General features: G+C 41.7%; 1 protein-coding gene across 3 annotated transcripts in view; it reads left to right on the top strand.

Moving 5' to 3' along the window:
* Window positions 1-1,178: 1,178 nt before the first annotated feature.
* Window positions 1,179-10,596, top strand: part of GRB10 (growth factor receptor bound protein 10) — a 141,941-nt gene continuing 132,523 nt past the window's right edge. The window contains exon 1 of one of the 3 annotated variants that reach the window (XM_032237917.1): window positions 1,179-1,396. The gene's annotated coding sequence lies outside the window, so the exon portion shown is untranslated. Of the gene's footprint in view, window positions 1,769-10,596 lie in introns of all 3 variants that reach the window. The other 2 variants (XM_032237916.1, XM_032237919.1) reach the window with 2 other exon arrangements.

The raw sequence follows: 10,596 nt of genomic DNA, 5'->3' as shown, positions 1-10,596 counted from the left end.
TAAACTAACATGATCAGCAGCACTTAAAGAAAATATGTACAAAATGTTTTATCGTTGGCATTTACCACCAACAAGATTGGCTAAAATGTACCCAAACATGAAGCCGACCTGCTGGAAGTGTAAAAAGGTACAAGGGACTTTTTAATCACATATGGTGGACCTGCCCGGAAACACAAAAATATTGGACAAAAATTTGGAAATGGGTGCAAGAATTTACAGGAGAACAGATAAAATACAAACCCAAAATCTTTCTGCTGGGAATAATTAAAGGGAAATATACAAAGAAAATTAAGTACATATTAACACATCTGCTAACTACAGCTAGAATAGCATTTGCCCAATGCTGGAAACAAAATAATACCCCCTCAGACAAATTAGTGATAAAAAAAACTTTGGATTGTGCAGAGAGATGGACAAATTAACACTGAAATTAAAAGATAAAGAAGAGTCGGAATATTATGAAATTTGGAAAAATTGGTGCAAATAGCTGCAAAACAAGAATAAAAGTAATTAAGCCAAAAAACAATATATAAATATATATAGAAATGTGTATAAAGGTGTGTAAATATAGAAGCGAAATATTATATACATGTACAGGTATGATGACATAACAATGTTGATATAATGACTGTAAGGTGTTGTAGAAGGGAAAAATAATAAAAAATCTGCTAAAAAATGATAAGACTTCCTTTTCTCAATGATTTAATTTAGCTTGAATTTTCAGATTAGCTGTAATAGATTCAGCAACATTAATGAGATGTTTTTTATTCCTCCATGTTATCTGCTTCTGCTTTTAGGAGGGAGGGAGGGAGGGAGGGAGGGAGAGAGAGAGAGAGAGAGAGAGAGAGAGAGAGTGTGTGTGTGTGTGTGTGTGTGTGTGTGTGTGTGTGTGTGTGTGTTGGGAAGTGATTTCCGCCTCGCACAAGGAGGCTTCAGATTTGCTTGCAAAACATTCCAAATTTAACGAAATGAGGCTAAGTTCAGATTCCAGTCCAAACCCAACCATATTAAGGAAGCCTATAATGTCCTGCGTGCTCGGTTACACTTCCAATGCCAATGCGTGCGCGCGCGTCAGCACGCGCTCCTTGGCTACGTGGGAAAACGGCACAAGCTCTTCAGTCTCAGAAAAAGTTACAGGCTCCTAGAATCCGCTGGGAGAACTCCCGAAGCATACATGGCCGAGGAGCTATCGCTTGCGACTGCGTAAAGCAGACAGCGGGAGGCGCGGTGATGGGAGGGCTTAAGGCCCAGTTAAGGGGAGAGGGAGGGGAACGTCTGTGAGTTAGGAAGAGTCAGCTGAGCAACCAAGTAAGTGTTAGCGGGCGGCGGCGGCGGCTCGGACAAATAGTCCCGATTTAATACAAGGAACTTTGAGGAGGAAAGCCAATAAACAACGGTAAATATATGTTTGCGAAAGAACAAGAAGACTTAAACTCTTCTCACTCCTACCGGACTTGCTAGGTTATTTGTACGTGGGTTTTTGTGTACGTGTGGAAGCCAGAAGTTTCTTTTTTGTTTCCCCTCGCCTCCAAGAAAGTTCCGGGTGCTGATGCAAGAGGATCTCCTCCTTGCTTGCCCCAGTTCTTTTTCTTCTTGCACGCCGTTCTTAGTCCGCCCTAAACTTGATCCGATCTGCACGGTCAGAAGAGAGTGTGGAAGGAGAGGGGGCGGGGGCGCCCAGCTCGCTCGAGTTCTCCGTCTCCCAGGAGGAAAGGGAGGCGACAGGATAAAAAGAGGGGCTATTGGAGCAGAGCTTGGAACCTGGCAGGTAAGTCTTGCCTGAAAAAGTGAGGGACTGGGTCGCGCCTCGCTTTCCGTTTGCTGTGGTTGAGGAACGGGCTAGCAACTGAATACAAGGCGCCTTCTCGTGTGGAGGAGCGGGGGTTGTGTAAGAAAAGCGGGGGTCTTTTTGCAGTAATTCGAGGCCCTTTGCTTATGATTGGGTAGCTGGGAGGCTTGAGCTGTCTTTTGAGAAGTAAATTCCCTTAGTTTAATAAAGCACGCCTTCTTCTTTCTTCCTCTCTTTTTGGCACGCGCACCGCTGGGGAGGGACTATTGGAAATGCCCAAAAACGTGCTGTGTTTCTTAACTGGTGACACAAATCTTCGCTCATTTTACTAAAAAAAGAAAAAGAAAAAAAAAGACAAACTTTGGGGCTAGAAACTTTGTTTCTCAGCACTGGATCTCTGTCTTTTCCACATTGCATCATAAAATAAGGGTGGAGTTCATATTTCTCCTCCTATTCTCCACCTCCCCTCCTAAATTAACTAGATTTGAGGGGCTTGTCCGGTTATGCCAATCACTTGTGGTTGGTAGTGCGGTCTATTCTTTTCCCCGCCCATTTTGGGGAGTCGATCAATCCAGAGATTGGATGGGAGTGGGTGGGGCTGGGAAGAGAGGATGCATCTGAAGATTTAAGAGGGAAGTGAAAGAATTGTGGAGCTAATTCAGCAACAATCTGGTAAAATGTAGTCTTTGAACTATAATTCAGAAAGATATAAATGAAGGCCTTACAAATGCCTTGTCTCCTCCGTGATATAATTCGATTTGGCAACTATTTCTTCAAAATTGCAGAAGAGTGTTATTTTCTATTCTCTTTCCCCTAAATAAGCATCATAGAACCTGCAAACAGTTAGTTCCTTTAGACCCAGAGAAAGGGACGGAATCTGTTTAAATTCAAAGTCTTCTCACGAAGGAAGGCAAATATACCTATCCCAGGATAATGTTACAGGATCCAATCTGGGTCTGTTACTGGGACCAGGCTTTCGAAGTCCAAGCTTTCAGACTCATGCAGGAATCTTGACAACTTCTCTGAAGGTGAATGTTTGGAACATTGTATTGTGTTCTTTTCTGGTTTAGGGTACCCTTAAAGTGTACTAGATACCACACAAAATTAATGCTATTTATTTATGTTTCATAAGATTTTATAAAAATATAGTCATTTACTTGGCAATTGTATCCATAAAGGTGGTGTTGGAATACATTTTTGTGACTTTCTGGCTGCTTATTATTAGGTAAAGGAAAACTCTGGTGCCTTTTTCTTTTTGTAATAAAACTAAAGGCATAACAAATTATTTTCATATAATAAGAGTTATCGTTTCAGCAATATTATAATGGATGCAAGCCCCCCCCCTTTATTCCCATAGGCAAATGCAGTGAGCTCTGTGTGTGTGTGTGTGTGTGTGTGTGTGTGTGTGTGTATTTCTTAATCTGAAGTATGCCAGACTTCTTTTGTTCCAGTTTTGATTCATAATGATTCATAATCTTATTTGGAATTTTGGTCTGGATTCTATAACTTAAGACCTTGCAGATTCAACTGTTAGACCACTGTTGTATGCATTTGGAATGGTTGGTCATTAATTATCTTGACTGGAGAAAGTATGTGGTTGCCAAAAATGAGTTAAAGCTAGGAGCAGATAAAGCTATTCTTTCTAATATCAACTTTATAATGCCTTGAGGAGATCACACTTGAAATATTGTATCATGCATTGAGCATTCTGGAAAGAATGCAGAGAAAAACAAGAAAGATCATGGAGTCTTATGAAGAATGGTTGGAAAATTGTTGTGAAAATAAGGACTGGGATGACATGATAGCAGTGTTCTAATATTTGAAGAGATGCCACAAAGATGAGGGGGGTCAACCTATTCTCCAAAACAACTGAAAACAGGACAAGAAACAGTGGGTGGAAACTAGTCAAGAAGAGAAGCAACCTAGAACTATGGAGAAGTTTCCTGACACAGAGAACAATTAACCAATGGAACAGCTTCATCACTGAAAGTTTTTAAGAAGACATTGGACAGCCATTTGGTTGAAATGATATCGGGCAGCGATAGTGAACCTTTTTGGTTCATGTGCCATAAGTGGGGGGAGCGCAGGGGGGTTGTGTGCAGGCGTGCCGGACCCATAATGCAATGTGAATGCACTACAGGCGCGACCCCCCCATTTTTTGCGTGTTTTTTTTGCTCTCCCCAGGCTCCAGAGATTTTATAGAAGCCTGGGGAGGGTGAAAACACCCTCCCCCGTCCCCTCCCCCGTCCCCTCCCCCAAAGCCCTCTGGAGCTTCGGAGCAGTCAAAATGACCCTCCGAGCAAACCGGAAGTCCGTTCCTGAATTTCCGGTTTGCCCATAAGGCCAGTTTTTTGCACTCTGGAGGCTTTAGGAAAGCTCATGAAGCCTCCGGAGGGCCTCTGGGTAGGCGTGGGAGGCTCTTTTCGTTTCCCAAAGGCTCCTATAAAGCCTCTGGAGCTTGGGGAGTGGGAAAAATGGCTTTAAAAAAGGGTGAACTCAGCTGGCCAGCACACACATGCACGCTGGCCAGCTGACAGGGCAGCACTTTGCGTGCCCTGACAAATGGCTCCGCGTGCCACAGGTGGCACACGTGCCATAGGTGGCACACGTGCCATAGGTTCGCCATCACTGATGCAGGGTCTCTTGCTTGAATAGAGGATTGAAATGGAGGACCTCTGGTGTCCCTTCCAACTTTATTATTCTGTTTGGTTATTCTGTTATTCTTTCTGTGATTATGTGTATCTATCCCATCAAGCCAAAAGAAAGTCCAGAATGGTATAGGACTGTGATGGCATACCTATAGCACGTGGAGCATTGCCCATTCCTCTTCCGGGTTTTTTGGTGCGCATGCACATGTGACGATCAGCTGGCCTTTGTGCATGCGGTAGTGCTGGAAACCAGAAAAGCTGGTCTTCTGTTTTCTGGTTTGAGCATGCGACCACTGACTGGCATGTTCATATGTGTGGCAGTAACCAGATGACTTGCATGCATGTGCTGGAAACCAGAAGTTCATTTTCCGGCGAGCACATCTCCCCTGGGCAGCTCCTTTTCCTGGTTGTGGCCCAGACGAGCACGAAGTGCTCCCTTTTTGGCACTCTGTGCCAAAACGATTTGCTATGACTGATATAGGATCTCCTGCCATGGGCAGGGTGTTGGACTAGAAGACTTACAAAGTAAACTAACAGGTTTCATATATATGAGAATTGGTCATGTCATATATATGTAGTCCTCAACTTACAACAGTTCCTTTAGTGACCATTCAAAGTTATAAAGGCATTGAAAAAAGTGACTTATGACTATTTTTCACGCTTATGACCATTGCAGCATCCCCATGGTCACGCGATTTACATTGGATGCTTGACAACTGGTTCATATTTATGACGGTTGCAGTGTCCTGCAGTCATGTGATCATCTTTTGTGATGTTCTGACAAGCAAAATCAGTGGGGAAGCCAGATTCACTTAACAACTGTGTTACTAATTTACCAACTGCAGTGATCCACTTAACAAATGGGGCAAGAAAATGGGGCAAGAAAATGAGGAAAAACTCACTTAATAATTTTCTCACTTAGCAATATAAATTCTGGGCTCGGTTGTAAGTAGAGGACTATGATTACCGTATATATAAATGTACATATTCTCTCTCCCCCCCTCTCCTTCCCTCTCATCTCTCCCTCCCTCCCTCCCTCCATGACTATGAGGTGAAGGGTAGAGCTGCCCCATGTACCTCACACCGGCTTACTTTAGGGCCCTGCAGCCAGCTGATCCACACCATGAAACCTGCCTCACCTCATCGCCACAGCATCAATATGCTGCTTGGCCTCCATTGCAGCCACAAGCAAGCAGAAGAAGTGAGCTCCTGCTGCACATGGCTGCTGGTGCTGCTGCCACAAGGCAAGTGTCAGGGCATGGATGGCATGGCTATAGGGGCTCTGAGTCAAGCTCTACCCCCCCTCACCTCATGGCCATGGCACCAGGAGGAACGGGTGGGTAGGTGGCTGCGCAGGCTCTTAAATTGGGCTTATTTTGGGAAGTAGGGCTTGCACACATAAAACATGCTAGGGTCTTCGGGATAGATCTTATTTTCATGGAAATGGTATAACTACCTACCTACCTACCTACCTACCTACCTACCTACCTACCTACCTACCTATCATTTTAAAAAGTAACTTTGTAACTTCCAACTCCCAAAAGTGGACAACAGCAAAAGTATATGTACACTACAGGTAGTCTCAACTTACAGCTACTCATTTAGCAACCATCAGATATTACAATGGCAATGAAAAAAGTGACTTGTGGTCACTTACAATCGTGACAGCATACCCATGGTCACATGACCAAAATTCAGATGCTTGACAACTGATATATATGTATGGTGGTTGCAGTGTCCTTGGGTCATGTGATTGCCATTTTCAACCTTCCCAGCTGGCATCCAACAAGCAAAGTCAATAGGGGAAGCCAGATTGACTTAACTAAAACATTATAAAATGAAGCACAATTTAATAACTATCTTGCTTAGCAATTGGAATTTTGGGCCCAGCTGTTGTCATAAGTCAAGGACTACCTATATTAGAAGTACTTCCTCTATTCCATTATTGTAAATGTGTTAAAATTCTAGGTTGGGTGCATGAATTCATTATTATGAGAATTCCCTTTTCATGCATCATGTACTATCATTTAATTTATTACATAAACTGAAGGGCTTCTGATATTCTCCTGAGCGACTTAATTGATATTTTAACTGTATTAAGAATTACAGCAAGGCTAATCCCAGAATTAGGGGCAGGATTAGCCGATGTGGTTGCAGTTAAGGAGGCAGAGATTTTGTGTGAATGAAAGGAGTGCAGAGGTGAACAAGCTACCATAAATAATTTGAACTATTTATTACTTCTAAGCAAAGGATAATAGAAAGGTAAACTCCAAATAGATAATAAGGACATTCAGAGTTGTCACTTGAGGCACACACATGGCTCGAATTATACTACTTTGAATACATTCTGCAAAACCTAGCTCCAAGGAGAAAGCACTAGTGCTGGGAAAGATGAAAGGAAAGAGTAGAGGATGACCAACAACAAGCTGTGCATATTCAATTACAATGGCAATTAATCTGCCATTAGAAGACCCAAAAGACCAAGTTTGGGATGGATTATCGTAGAGATCACTAGGAATAACAAAATAACATGATGGTGCATGATAAATCAATATGTGGCTAACTTAGTGTCTCATAATAAATGTCAAGCTTTCAAAATCACAGGCTTCCTTATGAAAAGTTCATAAGAAAGATGGCAAAGAAAGTGTACATGTTTTTTTTAATTAAAAATGGGAGTAAAGTAATCACGATTCGCTTTCTGCAGTTGTAATAGAATACGAGATAAGGGTGCAGATATTTTAATTAAGCTCCTTAAAAATACTGTATGAAGGGGAGGGGGGAAATGGTTGACTTTGGTATTTTCATGCAATACCTGTGTAACTTTATTGGAAGGTATATGGAACCGACTGCTACTATTTTTTTTATTTGCTTTTTATAGCTCTGATAGTTCTCATCCAAGCAGAGATCTTTAGTGTTTGCAGATAGGTTTGTTTACTGTATCTAACTGATAAATGACCATTTATTTCCAGGACCTCTTTAAAGAATACAACTGACAGAGCTGCTTGAAAATTAAAGTGGAGAGGTAATGTGGGTTGATGTTCAGGTTACTCGGATTTTAAGTCCATTTTCAGAAGCTCACTGGGTGACTTTGAGCCAATAGCTGCCTCTCTACCCAGCAACATTGTGTTATGGGGAAAAAATGAGAGAAGAAAAATCCAGGTATCTGTGATATATCCTTTTACCTACAGATCCTCTTCCCCCAATGAACTCTTGTCTGTCTTGTGTATGTAAGTTTACAAGATATATTTTGGTTTGGGATGGGAACAAAGTATGGAACTTCCTAGTTGCCAGTGCAGATTGGTCAGATCAACTTCTTCTCAATTATCTTAAAGGTTCTTTTGTTTGACAGATTTTGATGCTGGCCGTAGTGTTGCTTTTATAGTTTGTACATATGTGCTTAGATACTGAAAGTTTATAGATAATGTTTTCTTTTTGTGATATTTTGTCCTGAATGACTTGTGGGCTGCAGGTAAACAAATAAATACACCTGAGTAATAAATAGAAGTTTGCATCTTTTCACATCTGAAATATCTAATAGCACAAACAAACCCAAGTATACATAGGAATGTTTTATAAAGTATTGATGGTAATATTTAATAATGTATATATAATATTATATAAATGTTATTTGGTGTTTTCATAATATGTGATCTGGGCTGATGTCTGAAAGCCCCATAAAAGCTTTTGAAATTACTTTTATTGAAATTGAAATTACTATAAGGCAGGGGTCCTCAAACAGGCTGCGGCCAATTGGAAACCAGCCTGCACAAGTGATGAGCGTATGAAATTTGTGCCAGTAGTGTATGTGAAACCATGCACTTTTCCTGCTGCTATCGCTAGTCTGCAGAGCTGGAAAAATTGTGGACTGCTGCTCTAGGTTTATGGATTTTTTCATAGAACAGAAAAAATGAGCTTATGATTTACAGTTTTAATGATTAAATTGGGTGTATTATAACCAGAAGAAAATCATAAAGAGATTAACGTCAGAGAAAGAATAAATTTATAATTGTACTTAAAACTGTTATAAATATAAGAAATTACTTCTTTGTATTTTTTCTTTCCTATTTTTCTTTATTGCATTTTTATCTCTCACTGATTTATTTTTCTTTTTGCTTTCCTACTCTATAATATGTTTATATTATTATCCTTGTTTTTAAAACTTTTAAAACTATAAAAACTTTTATTGTTTTTAAAACTATATGAAAGATGGTTCCATATTATATCTATTTTTTCAAGTATTAAAAGAACCTTATTCAAGAGATCATAACGTGGACAAAGCATTTATTTAGTTTCAATTATTAGGCGACAGCAAATGTTTCTCTCTCTCTCTCTCTTTCTCTCTCATTCACACACACACACACACACACACACTCACTCACTCACTCACGAGAGACTTTTTCACAGCAGAGTCTAGTATTAGGACAGCCTAAATACTATCTTCTAAGCATTTTATAAAATAGATTAGGTTTGCAGCAGCATCGAGCGGGGCGTCAGCATCATTTCACTTGGCACGAAGCGGATCTCACACTAGCCTTCCCTGTTGGGTCCGGTCTACCAGGATGATAGCTTCTGCCAAAATTGGAACCGTGCAGCAGCAAGGCCCATTAGGCTAATTCAGTCTGGTGCTACAGAGATTACCATTGGGACTGCTGAGACCCCCCTTCAGCCACCAGTCCTCAGATTGCCTCCTGCTGACCAGATCCCCCCTGGCTGGGCCTTCTGTTTTGGCCAGTGATGGGTTCAGTACCAATGGACACCAGCACTGGTCCTACTGCAAGTACCATCCCCACAACCAACCCCGCCAGCCCCTCCTCTACAATTTACAGTTTACAGTTTACACACAGATCATAGTGCCAGAAACAGGACCTTACAGGGAGGTAAAGGCCATCATAGACACTTCCCGTAGCCCAACAGCTAGGAATAGACACGAAACCGCTAACATACCCCATCTATTTTGAGCAGGTCAATGGGATGCTGATAGGCGGAGCCCCTGCCATCTTGGTCACAAAGCTTGTTAGAGATGGGGCACCACCAAGAGCCATCTGATTCTTCGTAACTCCCAAAATGACAGACTCAGTCATATTGGGCCTCGCCTGGCTAGACAAATGGGGACTGACTATCATGTGGGAAGACGGCTACCGAAGGCTAAAAATGGGCATTTGCCCACTGCTGCTCATCAAACCAGATAGTTGCCAAAAGGTGGTGAGCCCCAGCAAGTGGGAAACAGTGGCACCTGCCATGCAGAAGCTTCCTGGTAGCCCACAGGTGCCAAGAGAATACTGAGACTTGTCAGTTATATTTAGGGAGCAAAATTGCAGCTTTCTCTCTCATTGCCCAACCAATTGTGTGATTGAGTTTGTTCCTGGAGCAAAGCTGCCTAAGTATTCTATGACTCCAAAAGAAATGGCCAAGCTAAGGAAATACATAGACACCAACCTAGAGTGTGGTTTTATCCAGCCTGCCATGTCCAGAGTGGCAGCCTCCATATTATTTAAAGAGAAAAAATATAGAGGGGGGTGGAATGAGGCTTTGTGTACATTTTCACTGAATTAATGCGTGTGAGAGGAGTACATCTCACCTTCCCGCTCATGAAGAACATGCTACGTCATTTGACCAAGGGCATGGTGTTCACCAAACTAGACCTGAGAGAAGCCTATTATTGCACACAGATTAGAGAAGGAGACAAACAGAAGACCGCTTTTAACTGTCTGCTTGGCAGCTTCCAATTCAAAGTCATGCCATTTGACGTACAAGAGTCCCCCGTAGTCTTCATGCAACTGATAAACAAGGTGCTGCATGAGCATCTATACAAAGGAGTCCTAGTTTACATAGATGACATTCTCATATTCACTGAGACACTAGAGGAGCATGTAAAGCTAGTGCAAAAGTGCTGAAAAAACTCCTAGCCACAAAGCTTTACCCAAAGCTGTCAAAATGTGAATTAAATAAAACCTCTCTAGATTACCTGGGCTACAGAGTGTCAAGCGGAGTGGAAATAAACCCAGGAAAAGTGAAAGCTATGCACACGCATAAACAGCTCCAATGGAACTTTGAGAAACTTCAAGCCTTGGAGTCTTCTTTCATTGGAGGTGTTACTTGGAACCCTGTGACTGCAATGCCCATGTGACTGCTTTTCTCAATCACTGTAATCCCAATATT

Source organism: Thamnophis elegans, chromosome Z (genome assembly GCF_009769535.1).
Source record: "Thamnophis elegans isolate rThaEle1 chromosome Z, rThaEle1.pri, whole genome shotgun sequence".
Lineage (NCBI taxonomy): Eukaryota > Metazoa > Chordata > Lepidosauria > Squamata > Colubridae > Thamnophis > Thamnophis elegans.
Note: the sequence above shows the minus strand (reverse complement) of the source record. Positions and strands in the feature narration are given on the sequence as shown.